Source organism: Pleurodeles waltl, chromosome 1_2, assembly GCF_031143425.1.
Source record: "Pleurodeles waltl isolate 20211129_DDA chromosome 1_2, aPleWal1.hap1.20221129, whole genome shotgun sequence".
NCBI lineage: Eukaryota > Metazoa > Chordata > Amphibia > Caudata > Salamandridae > Pleurodeles > Pleurodeles waltl.
Genome location: NC_090437.1, coordinates 1,118,451,819 through 1,118,465,246, shown reverse-complemented (window position 1 = coordinate 1,118,465,246; position 13,428 = coordinate 1,118,451,819).

The window sequence follows — 13,428 nt, the reverse complement described above, 5'->3', positions numbered from 1 at the left end:
GGCAAAAAACCACGTACACCAGACAGCGCCGGCGTAGGGGGAAAATGGCGTATGGGCGTCTTAAAATGGGGCAAGTCAGGTTACGTCGAAAAAATCGTCGTAACCCGACTTGCGCCATTTTTTTTCGACGCCCATCCCCCATCAACATGACTCCTATCATTGTAAAGATAGGAGTCATGCCCCCTTGCCCAATGGCCATGCCCAGGGGACTTCTGTCCCCTGGGCATGGTCATTGGGCATAGTGGCATGTAGGGGGGCACAAATCAGGCCCCCCTATGCCACAAAAAAAAATAAAAAAATACTTACCTGAACTTACCTTAATGTCCATGGGATGGGTCCCTCCGTCCTTGGGTGTCCTCCTGGGGTGGGCAAGGGTGGCAGGGGGGGTCCCTGGGGGCAGGGGAGGGCACTCTGGGCTCATTTTGAGCCCACTTGTCCCTTAACGCCATGCCTGACCCAGGCGTTAAAAAGCGGCGCAAAAGCGCCGTTTTTGGCCACGCCCACTCCCGGGCGTCATTTTTGCCCGGGAGTATAAATACCACGTAAAGGCCTGGGAGTCATTTTTTAAGACGGGAACGCCTCCCTTGCATATCATTAACGCAAGGAAGGGGTTCACGCTAAAAAATTACGCACACTCCGGGCACTTAGGCGCCCGAAGCGTCTAACGCCATAGTATAAATATGGCGTTAGTTGGCGTTAGTTTAGCGTCGAATTTGCGTCGAAAAAAACGACGCAAATTCGGCGCAAACGGAGTATAAATACGGGCCTTTATGTGTAATGAAGAGAATGGGCAATTCTCACAAAATTGTTGTTTGATGCCAAAGTAAAGCTTGCTAATTTGTCAACAAATTTCTAATGTTGCTGAGAATTAATGATTGCAGTTTTTCAAGGGATGTGAATCTTCATGACTTGTTTGATAAATGTTTATTTTGATGCTTCTGTGAATAACATTGATAGTATTGAGCTCATTGAATGCCCATGTGTATCTATCTCCCCCCACCAGATTAGGGGGCATATTTATAATGCCCCAGCGCCATCTTTCACCACATTAACATCATTATTTTTACAGTTAATGTGGCTCAACAAGACCGAAATCCCCATGCCGTATTTACAGGGTGGCGCAATTCAGGCATTGACCCACTCTGTAACCCTTTGCGCTACATTATGCCTGAGCCAGGCATAATGTATGCAAAGGGGGCGTTCCCCAGTTAGGCGAGCCGGAAAAATGTCGTAAGGAAAACTATGAGATTTCCTTGCATCATTGTTTACGGCAGTTTTAACGCCTGCTCAAGAGCAGGCGTCAAAAGGGGGCTTCCATTCTTTAGAATGGGGCCCTATGTACTCTGCAGGAGTAGTGCCAGGATTTTGGCACTACTCCTGCAGAGTATATCAATAGTGTAATGAGAAATGACACTATTGCCCCTACCCTGCGCCATGGTGCACCGTATTTTAAATACGGCGCACACATGGTGGCGGTAGGGGGGGTGTTAAGGGCTGCAGGGAAAGTGGCGCTATACTCAGTGCAGCTCCACTTTCCATTAATCTGCCCCTAGAGCCGGTAAAACCCCTTGTAAATATTTCCCACTACCATAGTAGATCTAGTAAATGCCTGTACATACTCCCTGCCACAGGAGAAAAGTTTATTTTTAATAAAAAAAAAAAAAGCCTATGAATATTAGAACTGTTTAGAGAAAGGAATCTTACAAACATAGAAAGATAGAACATGTGCAACTAGATCCCTTAAAGATGTAAAAGTGAAAGGACACCAAAAGAAAAGGACACTAACCAATTCTCACCATGGAGACTTCTCTAGAGCATTTGAAGAGTATGTTCTCCACTCAGACAAAGAAACTTAGCAGGATCTGCCATGAGTTGTACATGCATACCAAGGCACACATGTATGCTTGGCCTAAAGAGAGAACTTTCGACACCAACATAATTGAGTACACTAAAACCTACATACATATAAAGTATACAGGACAGAAGAAGGACAAACGATAAGCATTACTGGAACTATGGGCTTTCTTTGAGAAGGCCCATGCTGATAACCTCGACCCACCATCACCACCTACCCTGCCTTATGTAAGCTTTGAGGTGCTTTCCCCAATACATGCGATCCCCGCATTGGGATACACTAATCCACCCATCGAGGGAGCTCAAAGGGCCCTCACCGGACAGATATAGGCATATCGGACCAACGGGCCGACAAACCTTGACACTTCCTACACTACCCCAGTCCAGCAACTAGGGCACCATGAAGCTCGACGCCTCATCCATCATGGTTGATGGACCAAGCGCCAGTGGCCCAGAGGACTGGCACACCTGTTGGGTGCGGGGAGCGAACCCCAGTAAAAGGGAGGTTTCTAGACAGCGAGATTGCTAGTGAGAGTGAGGAAAGAGGACACAGTTTTATGAGGTCTGGGGACAAGGAGGGAGCCTTAGGGTATGCCTAGGCAGCCAAGGAAACCACTCAGAGTGAGTTTGAGGACAGGTCCCAAATTAGAAGGTCAGTGCTCAGCTCTGAGCGAAGGAGGCGATCCATATGGAAATTGGAGGAAAGGCGATTACTAAGGAAGGAGAGAATTCACACCTTAGAGGCCTAACGAGAGAGTCAGGTAGGGCACCCTCCACTTGAGGAGGATGGGAGTAGATACTGAGCCCCAGTCACAGAAGAATCAGAGTTGAAATCAGAAGGGAGGTTTCCTACTAGGGTCCATACGTCCCCAGCGTACCAGGGAAGGGAAGTGGCTGTTGAGGAGATTAGGGACCCAATGCAGCCTGGTGTAAACACAGCTTAGATACAGAAGGACCAAAATGGCATCTTTGCATACACACGGGGGAAGCAGCGAAGAAGACGTCTACTGCCCTCCCTAAGCACGCAGGACTGGTGAATTAACTCCTAGATGCATAATGACTCAAGAGGAGGGCAGAATGTTTGCCCGACCCTTTTGCCACTTACTAGCCCACTGGACCAAGGTAAGTGACCAATATGACAGACCCTGGCCGGAGGAAGGATCTTTTGATCCAGAAGACATAGCGATCGCCGAGGACTGTATCGGCACGGAGGAGGAGATCCAAAGTGGCTCCCAACACTGAAGGATCGCTTATTTTGGAACTAGAATGGGTACCACTGCTTAGTTTGAAGTTTTATAGAGACTCTATTGCTGTTTGGGAATTGTCACCCTTGGTCCTGGCTCGGGGTACTGGAATGGGGACCTTTTGACCTATCTGGGTCCCGTTCCATCCAAACTCCTTACAATGCTATTATTGTAGGAAACTGGGCCACATGGCCAACATGTGTCGCCTAAAAGCATTAAAAAAACTGTACACTTAAACACAAATTGTTAAACACAGCTGTAAATTTATGAGTTTAGAATGTACAAACACTGAACAATAGTACACCTGGAATGCTGTGCCTACTGGGAATGGCATGTGACAACTGCTATTGACTCCCAATCAGGTTATGCATACATGGTACAACTCTGTATCGGCAAAATGAAGCATGCTGTCCAAATGTGATTTTTTTCTTTGCAAGGAAAAGTTTTCCTCATGGAGAAACCCCTTCTCCTACAGATTAATTAAGCGTGAGGCTATTTTCTTTCCTTTCCCTGTCATGGTTGATGAGTTACCCTAGTACTTGTATGGAGTAAATCTTCTACCATTTCCATGGTTTAAAAAAGTCTGAGAGACGTTTGTGGGCATTGACAAACTCTGAAAGTAAACCACATTTACACTGTACATGTAGGTTTACAGATGTAAATAGCTTTATGAACTGAACACACAGATACTAGTCAAGGAGGTTGTGTGTCTTGGTAGGTTAAGTGAGGCAAAGCAGAGAACACAAAACTGAAAGATAAGGGGATAAAGGAAGCACTTCCTTTTTCTTCTTACGCCACCAAAGAGGCAATTTTCAAAAACTGAATTAGCAGTTCTGGCGAGAAGTTACAGTTAGGACTGTATGTTTAAGCAGAGTAGTGCCATCTTGTCTCGTGCACAAAAAAGTAAAATGTTAAACATGCATTACTGAATCAAAGCTTGTGAAAAAAAGACCTCTTTTTGACATGGTTAGCCCCCACATTTTGCCTGATTGTGTAGCCTACAAATTGTAGTGCCCAGGGCCCCTGCTAACCAGGTTCCCTGGGCCAGAGCTCTTTCCCTAAAACTGTTGTGATGCACTGGCACAATTGGATACCCCTTTAGTTACCAATATAAGACCCTAGTAAAAGGCACATAAGTACCCAGGGCATGGGGTACTATGGGTAGGCCCCTGAGGGCAGCAGCACTGATTGTGTCACGCTCTAGGGCCATGCATCCAAATGCCCCAGCACTGCCACTGCAGACTGGGTGTACTGGTGCAAACCTAAAACACAAACTTGACATGGCACACTGCCTGGGTGCCCTGTCCACCATACACTGCATATACTGTGGGTAAGACACCCCTCTGACAGGCCTTCCAGCCCTAAAGCAGGTTGCACCATATCATATGTGAGGGCGTAGCTGCATGAGCAATATACCCCCACTGTGTCCTTGTCAAACCTGGGACATAGTGAGTGAACAGAGCAGCCATTTTTAATACATGTGCTGGACACTGGTCAACACAAGTTTCCCAGCTACATGATGGCCATTCTGAACCCTGGATTGTTTGGTATCAAACAACTCAGAATGATAAATCCAACCTGGTACCAGTATTGGATTTATCCCTATATGTGCCCCCTGCAAAAGCTAACTAACCTGGCATGTTTGCTGACTGGTTCTATCCAGTCTGCCACCTCCAGACACCCCATTTACAAACCTTGGGGGTGGAGGTCTGTCTCTCTGGGTTGTAGAACAATGCCCTTCCTAGGTGGAGGTGCTAACATCCCCTCCCTCAGAAATGTGCACTGCCCTGGCGGCAAGCTTCCAAGGGCTTACCGCCTTTGAAACTCAACCCCCAGGCCTGTTGCTAGCATCAAATGGTCAACCCCTTTGCAAACCCCCAATTTTGGCAGGAGCAAAGGGGGGAAACTACACAAAGGGTAAGAGGAGTGGCCCCACCAGGCATGCACCACCCCTAAGGTGTTGCCCACGAGATCTAATTTTCCTCCATCTTAGATGAACTGTAGACTTGCTGCACAAAAAAAGGCACCAAACCCTGCCTGCTGCACCCAGGACCCATCAATCACCTCTGAGGAGCTGCTGAACAACTGGAAAAACTCTAAAGAACCCCAGAGGGCCTCCAGGCTTCGAACATTGTCCAAGAACTCCCTCCAGAGTGGAAGTGCTACTCTGCAACAAGAAGAAATAAGCAAACCAGTGAGGGTCATCCCACTTACCAGCTGCTAACTCCAGAACCGGAAGTTGCAGCTGGACCCAACAAGACACCAACGACCACAAACCCTGCAAGTGTGCCAAGTTTAGTGGCACTGCGCCCTCCAGTGGTCGAACAGTACCAATACCCCGGTATTGGTCAACTGACGTCGGACACCAGGAAAATCAGCCCGCCCAGGGGCTGAAAAAGGACCAGGAGGAAGCCCCAGTCGAGGGACTTCAGGAACAGCCTGGACCTCCCGCCAGAGTGCCCCCGTTGTCCTGCAAACAACCCTTGAACCAACTTACCTCCAGCTGCAAAGGGCACACAGCTCCTGGGTCATCGATTCTCTCGGCACCTGGCCGCCCTGTCCCTGCAACAAAGAACCTGCTGTGCCCTGAAGGTCCCTCACCCCTTGTGACCTTGACACACCAAGGGGACCCCAAGGAACCACCTCTAAACTTACCTGCACAGACCTTTTCCAAGTGGTCCCCCGCAGTGGCCCTGCACCAGCTCCAGAGACCTTTCACTGCTCCTTCCACTAGGAGGTGCCCAAACTTCTCCAGCTGGCACAGTTTGCCCACCGACGACCTTGACCAACCTGCAAAAGAAGAACTTGGTAAAGCAGCTGTGTGATTTTGTATGTATTTTTAAAGATGACTTTCCATTGATTCCGATGGTGCGTAATTATGCACAAAAAGTCTATTTTTATTAAACTTTAAAAATCCGTATCTCAAAAAGTACTTAACCAATTTTGCTAAGGGTAGGTCGCTCCCCCTGCCGCTGCAGCTCCTCCAGCCCAGGTTCCTGAGACCTCCCAGCAAGCCCAGCTACCTCGCAGTAAGTACCCCCCCACCTCCCAGCCCCTCGCCCTGCCCCGCGCTACTCACCCTCTCTCCTGCTTCTTTTCTTCTTCTCTGTTCTTCCTCTGCGCTCTCCTTCTGTAGTCTTCTTCTGTACTCTTCTTTCCCTCCTGCTCCCCGTCTTCTCTCTTCATCTGTGTGCTTCCCTCTCTCTCCTTTGCACCGCGACCCGCGTGTGCCTCTTCTTCTCTGTCCCTCTTCTTGGCTCCTTCCTCTGCTGCTCACCGCCCCTCTTCTTCTTCACCTTCATCTGTATTCTTCTGTCTTCTGCACTCCTCTTCTTCACCTTCATCTGTATTCTTCTGTCTTCTGCGCTCCTCTTCTTCACCTTCATCTGTACTTTTCTGTCCTCTGCGCTCCTCTTCTTCTGTAGCTTCTTTGGTGGCCTTCTGTCTTCTGTGTATTCGGCTCCTCTTCTTCTGTGGTCTTCTGTCTTCCGTTCTTCGGCTCCTCTTCTTCTGTGGTCTTCTGTTCTTCGGCTCTTCTGTCTTCTGTTCTTCTTCTGTGGTCTTCTGTCTTCTGTTCTTCCATCTTCTGTTCCTCCTGTTCTCTTCTTTCCCTCCTGCTCCCCGCTCCCCGCTCCTCTTCCTCTGTTAGCTCTGTTTCCCAACAGAGCTAACTGCTACCTACTCCCTGGTTCTTCCCGCTCCTGACTCGTCTCTCCCCCCCTCTATCACCCCTATCTACCCCCATCTCTATCTACCTATCTCTCTATCTCTCTCTCTGTCTCCCTCACTCACCACCTCCTCCTATCTACCCATCTCTCTATCTTTCCCCCCCACTCGCCACCCCCTCTGTTACCACCCCTATCTTCCTATCCTTTCAGTCTACCTCTCACACTCACCCACCTCTACCACCCCCCTCCCCTATCTTCCCAACCTTACTCCTATCTCTCTCCCTAAACTCCTAAACTTCCTAAAACTCACCCCCCACCACCCTTAACCCCCCCTCCCCCAGCTCTTCTCCCCTCTACCTGTCCCCCCCTCCCTCCGCTTTCCCGCCGCCACCTCCTGCACGCCCCCAGCTCCCATTCGCCCCAGCTGACCCCTCCCCCCCTCCCTCTTATGGCGGCCGCTGCGCGATAGTGGTAGCGACCCTTGACCCAAGGTTAGGTCGCTCCCCCTGCCGCTGCAGCTCCTCCAGCTCCTCCAGCCCAGGTTCCTGAGACCTCCCAGCAAGCCCAGCTACCTCGCAGTAAGTACCCCCCCCACCTACCAGCCCCTCGCCTTGCCCCACGCTACTCACCCTCTCTCCTGCTTCTTTTCTTCTTCTCTGTTCTTCCTCTGCGCTCTCCTTCTGTAGTCTTCTTCTGTACTCTTCTTTCCCTCCTGCTCCCCGTCTTCTCTCTTCATCTGTGTGCTTCCCTCTCTCTCCTTTGCACAGTGACCCGCGTGTGCCTCTTCTTCTCTGTCCCTCTTCTTGGCTCCTTCCTCTGCTGCTCGCCGCCCCTCTTCTTCTTCACCTTCATCTGTATTCTTCTGTCTTCTGCGCTCCTCTTCTTCACCTTCATCTGTATTCTTCTGTCTTCTGCGCTCCTCTTCTTCACCTTCATCTGTACTTTTCTGTCCTCTGCGCTCCTCTTCTTCTGTAGCTTCTTCTGTGGCCTTCTGTCTTCTGTGTATTCGGCTCCTCTTCTTCTGTGGTCTTCTGTCTTCCGTTCTTCGGCTCCTCTTCTTCTGTGGTCTTCTGTCTCCTGTTCTTCGGCTCTTCTGTCTTCTGTTCTTCTTCTGTGGTCTTCTGTCTTCTGTTCTTCCGTCTTCTGTTCCTCCTCTTCTCTTCTTTCCCTCCTGCTCCCCGCTCCTCTTCCTCTGTTAGCTCTGTTTCCCAACAGAGCTAACTGCTACCTACTCCCTGGTTCTTCCCGCTCCTGACTCGTCTCTCCCCCTCTCTATCACCCCTATCTACCCCCATCTCTATCTATCTATCTCTCTCTCTGTCTCCCTCACTCACCACCTCCTCCTCTCTACCCATCTCTCTATCTTTCCCCCCCACTCGCCACCCCCTCTGTTACCACCCCTATCTTCCTATCCTTTCACTCTACCTCTCACCCTCACCCACCTCTACAACCCCCCTCCCCTATCTTCCCAACCTTACTCCTATCTCTCTCCCTAAACTTCCTAAAACTCACCCCCACCACCCTTAACCCCCCCTCCCCCAGCTCTTCTCCCCTCTACCTGTCCCCCCCTCCCTCCGCTTTCCCGCCGCCACCTCCTGCACGCCCCCGCCCCCCCAGCTCCCATTCACCCCCAGCTGACCCCTCCCCCACCTCCCTCTTATGGCGGCCTCTGCGCAACAGTGGTAGCGACCCTTGACCCAAGGGTAGGTCGCTCCCCCTGCCGCTGCAGCTCCTCCAGCCCAGGTTCCTGAGACCTCCCAGCAAGCCCAGCTACCTTGCAGTAAGTACTCCCCCACCTACCAGCCCCTCGCCCTGCCCCGCGCTACTCACCCTCTCTCCTGCTTCTTTTCTTCTTCTCTGTTCTTCCTCTGCGCTCTCCTTCTGTAGTCTTCTTCTGTACTCTTCTTTCCCTCCTGCTCCCCGTCTTCTCTCTTCATCTGTGTGCTTCCCTCTCTCTCCTTTGCACAGCGACCCGCGTGTGCCTCTTCTTCTCTGTCCCTCTTCTTGGCTCCTTCCTCTACTGCTCGCCGCCCCTCTTCTTCTTCACCTTCATCTGTATTCTTCTGTCTTCTGCGCTCCTCTTCTTCACCTTCATCTGTATTCTTCTGTCTTCTGCGCTCCTCTTCTTCACCTTCATCTGTACTTTTCTGTCCTCTGCGCTCCTCTTCTTCTGTAGCTTCTTCTGTGGCCTTCTGTCTTCTGTGTATTCGGCTCCTCTTCTTCTGTGGTCTTCTGTCTTCCGTTCTTCGGCTCCTCTTCTTCTGTGGTCTTCTGTCTCCTGTTCTTCGGCTCTTCTGTCTTCTGTTCTTCTTCTGTGGTCTTCTGTCTTCTGTTCTTCCGTCTTCTGTTCCTCCTGTTCTCTTCTTTCCCTCCTGCTCCCCGCTCCTCTTCCTCTGTTAGCTCTGTTTCCCAACAGAGCTAACTGCTACCTACTCCCTGGTTCTTCCCGCTCCTGACTCGTCTCTCCCCCTCTCTATCACCCCTATCTACCCCCATCTCTATCTATCTATCTATCTCTCTCTCTGTCTCCCTCACTCACCACCTCCTCCTATCTACCCATCTCTCTATCTTCCCCCCCACTCGCCACCCCCTCTGTTACCACCCCTATCTTCCTATCCTTTCACTCTACCTCTCACCCTCACCCACCTCTACAACCCCCCTCCCCTATCTTCCCAACCTTACTCCTATCTCTCTCCCTAAACTCCTAAACTTCCTAAAACTCACCCCCCACCACCCTTAACCCCCCCCTTCCCCCAGCTCTTCTCCCCTCTACCTGTCCCCCTCCCTCCGCTTTCCCGCCGCCACCTCCTACACGCCCCCGCCCCCCAGCTCCCATTCGCCCCCAGCTGACCCCTCCCCCACCTCCCTCTTATGGCGGCCGCTGCGCAACAGTGGTAGCGACCCTTGACCCAAGGGTAGGTCGCTCCCCCTGCCGCTGCAGCTCCTCCAGCCCAGGTTCCTGAGACCTCCCAGCAAGCCCAGCTACCTCGCAGTAAGTACCCCCCCACCTACCAGCCCCTCGCCCTGCCCCACGCTACTCACCCTCTCTCCTGCTTCTTTTCTTCTTCTCTGTTCTTCCTCTGCGCTCTCCTTCTGTAGTCTTCTTCTGTACTCTTCTTTCCCTCCTGCTCCCCGTCTTCTCTCTTCATCTGTGTGCTTCCCTCTCTCTCCTTTGCACAGCGACCCGCGTGTGCCTCTTCTTCTCTGTCCCTCTTCTTGGCTCCTTCCTCTGCTGCTCGCCGCCCCTCTTCTTCTTCACCTTCATCTGTATTCTTCTGTCCTCTGCGATCCTCTTATTCACCTTCATCTGTATTCTTCTGTCTTCTGCGCTCCTCTTCTTCACCTTCATCTGAACTTTTCTGTCCTCTGCGCTCCTCTTCTTCTGTAGCTTCTTCTGTGGCCTTCTGTCTTCTGTGTATTCGGCTCCTCTTCTTCTGTGGTCTTCTGTCTTCCGTTCTTCGGCTCCTCTTCTTCTGTGGTCTTCTGTCTCCTGTTCTTCGGCTCTTCTGTCTTCTGTTCTTCTTCTGTGGTCTTCTGTCTTCTGTTCTTCCGTCTTCTGTTCCTCCTGTTCTCTTCTTTCCCTCCTGCTCCCCGCTCCTCTTCCTCTGTTAGCTCTGTTTCCCAACAGAGCTAACTGCTACCTACTCCCTGGTTCTTCCCGCTCCTGACTCGTCTCTCCCCCTCTCTATCTCCCCTATCTACCCCCATCTCTATCTACCTATCTCTCTATCTCTCTCTCTGTCTCCCTCACTCACCACCTCCTCCTATCTACCCATCTCTCTATCTTCCCCCCCACTCGCCACCCCCTCTGTTACCACCCCTATCTTTCTATCCTTTCACTCTACCTCTCACCCACCTCTACAACCCCCCTCCCCTATCTTCCCAACCTTACTCCTATCTCTCTCCCTAAACTCCTAAACTTCCTAAAACTCACCCCCCACCACCCATAACCCCCCACCCCCAGCTCTTCTCCCCTCTACCTGTCCCCCCCTCCCTCTGCTTTCCCGCCGCCACCTCCTGCACGCCCCCGCCCCCCAGCTCCCATTCGCTCCCAGCTGACCCCTCCCCCCCTCCTCCCTCTTATGTCGGCCACTGCGCGCCCGTCTGCGCCCATCCGCGCCTGGCCCGCGCACAGCGCCACGACCCCTGGTCCTCAGCACTCCCAAGCCCCTCTGCTCCGCTACGACCCCACCACCCTCCACGCCCTCAACCCAGGTCGCTCCAACACCTGCTTCCAAGCTAACCCAAAACGTACCCATGGACCTTTCGCCTGCCACTCCTGCAAACGTATCTTCCACCACGCAACTACCATGACCACCAGCCCACGCGCCATCAACCACCTCAAATGCATCCTGGTCAACGCTCGATCCGTCCACAAGCATGCCGTTGAACTCTGGGACCTCCTGGACTCCACAGCACCGGACGTCGCCTTCATCATGGAGACCTGGATGAACGCCTCTTCGGCCCCAGACATCGCCATAGCCATCCCCGAAGGCTACAAGATTTCCAGGAAAGACCGCACCAACCAAGTAGGAGGAGGAATCGCCATCGTCTTCAAAGACTCCATCAGCGTCACCACCTCCACCGAAGACACCCCCCTCGCCGCAGAACACCTGCATTTCCAGATTCGCACCGACCCCAGGACCACCCTCAGAGGATCCCTCATCTACCGTCCCCCCGGACCGCGCGCCCCTTTCAGCGACTCCATCACCGACTTCGTCTCCCCGCACGCCCTCGCCTCGCCGGACTACATCCTCCTAGGCGACCTCAACTTCCATCTGGAACACAACGACCCCAACACCACCGCCCTGCTCGACAACCTCGCCAACCTCGGCCTCAAGCAACTGTTGAACACCCCCACCCACATCGCCGGACACACGCTTGACCCCATCTTCTCCGCCAGCAAACACGTCTCCTTCAGCCACGCCTCCGCTCTACACTGGACCGACCACAACTGTGTCCACTTCACATTCCGACGCGAGACCCGCCACCTCCGCACTCAACCCATCCCTCATCGACAGTGGAACAAAATCCCCGAAGAACAGCTCTTCTCCGCGCTCACCGTCAACCAACCTACCCTCACCACCGACGACCCCAACGACGCAGCCCTCAGCCTCACGAACTGGATCACCAACTGCGCAGACAACCTTGCTCCCCTCAGACGCACGCATCGACAGGCCAACACCAAAAAACCTCTCTGGTTCTCTGACACCCTTAAGGAATCGAAGAAAACCTGTCGCGCCCTCGAGAAAGCCTGGCGCAAGGACCACACCGCTGACAACATGACCGCCCTCAAGAACGCGACCCGCGAACACCACCACCTGATCCGCGCAGCCAAAAGGAATTTCTTCACCGACAGACTGGACAAAAACAGCCACAACAGCAGAGAACTCTTCAGCATCGTTAAAGAGTTCTCCAAACCCAACGCCAACGCCATCACGCCCTCACAAGACCTGTGCAACTCCCTCGCCACCTTCTTCCATCGCAAGATCACCGACCTCCACGACAGCTTCGGACACCAGACCCAGCCAAGCAACACCGAACCCACACCCCCTGCCATCACCCTCAACGCCTGGACCCACATCAACACTGAAGAGACCAAAACCACCATGAACTCTATCCACTCCGGCGCCCCCTCGGACCTCTGCCCTCACTTCATCTTCAATAAAGCCGACGACATCATCGCCCCGCACCTCCAGACCATCATCAACTCCTCTTTTTCACCTACTACCTTCCCCGAAAGCTGGAAACACGCCGAAGTCAACGCCCTACTAAAGAAACCTACGGCTGACCCAAGCGACCTGAAGAACTTCTGCCCCATCTCGCTCCTCCCCTTCCCTGCCAAGGTAATAGAGAAGACCGTCAACAAACAGCTTACCAACTTCCTGGAAGACAACAACCTTCTCGACCCTTCACAATCCGGATTCCGTACCAACCACAGCACTGAAACCGCCCTCATCCCAGTCACAGACGACATCAGAACCCTGATGGACAACGGTGAAACAGTCGCCCTCATCCTCCTCGACCTCTCGGCTGCCTTCGACACCGTCTGTCACCGCACCCTAATAACCCGCCTCTGCTCCACCGGGATCCAAGGCCAGGCCCTGGACTGGATCGCCTCCTTCCTCTCCAACCGCTCTCAAAGAGTCTACCTCCCACCTTTTCGCTCAGACCCCACCGAGATCATCTGCGGCGTCCCTCAAGGCTCCTCGCTCAGCCCGACACTCTTCAATGTCTACATGAGCCCCCTCGCCGACATCGTATGCAAGCACAACATCATCATCACCTCCTACGCTGACGACACTCAACTTATACTTTCCCTCACCAAGGACCCCGCCAGTGCTAAGACCAACCTACAAGATGGCATGAAGGACGTCGCAGATTGGATGAGGCTCAGCCGGCTAAAACTGAACTCTGACAAATCGGAAGTCCTCATCCTCGGCAACACCCCGACCGCATGGGACGACTCCTGGTGGCCCACGGCCCTTGGCACCGCACCAACCCCCTCAGATCACGCCCGCAACCTCGGCTTCATCTTGGACTCTCTCCTCACCATGACCAAACAAGTCAACGCCGTGTCCTCCTCCTGCTTCCTCACCCTCCGCATGCTCCGCAAGATCTTCCGCTGGATCCCCACTGACACCAGAAAAACCGCGACCCAC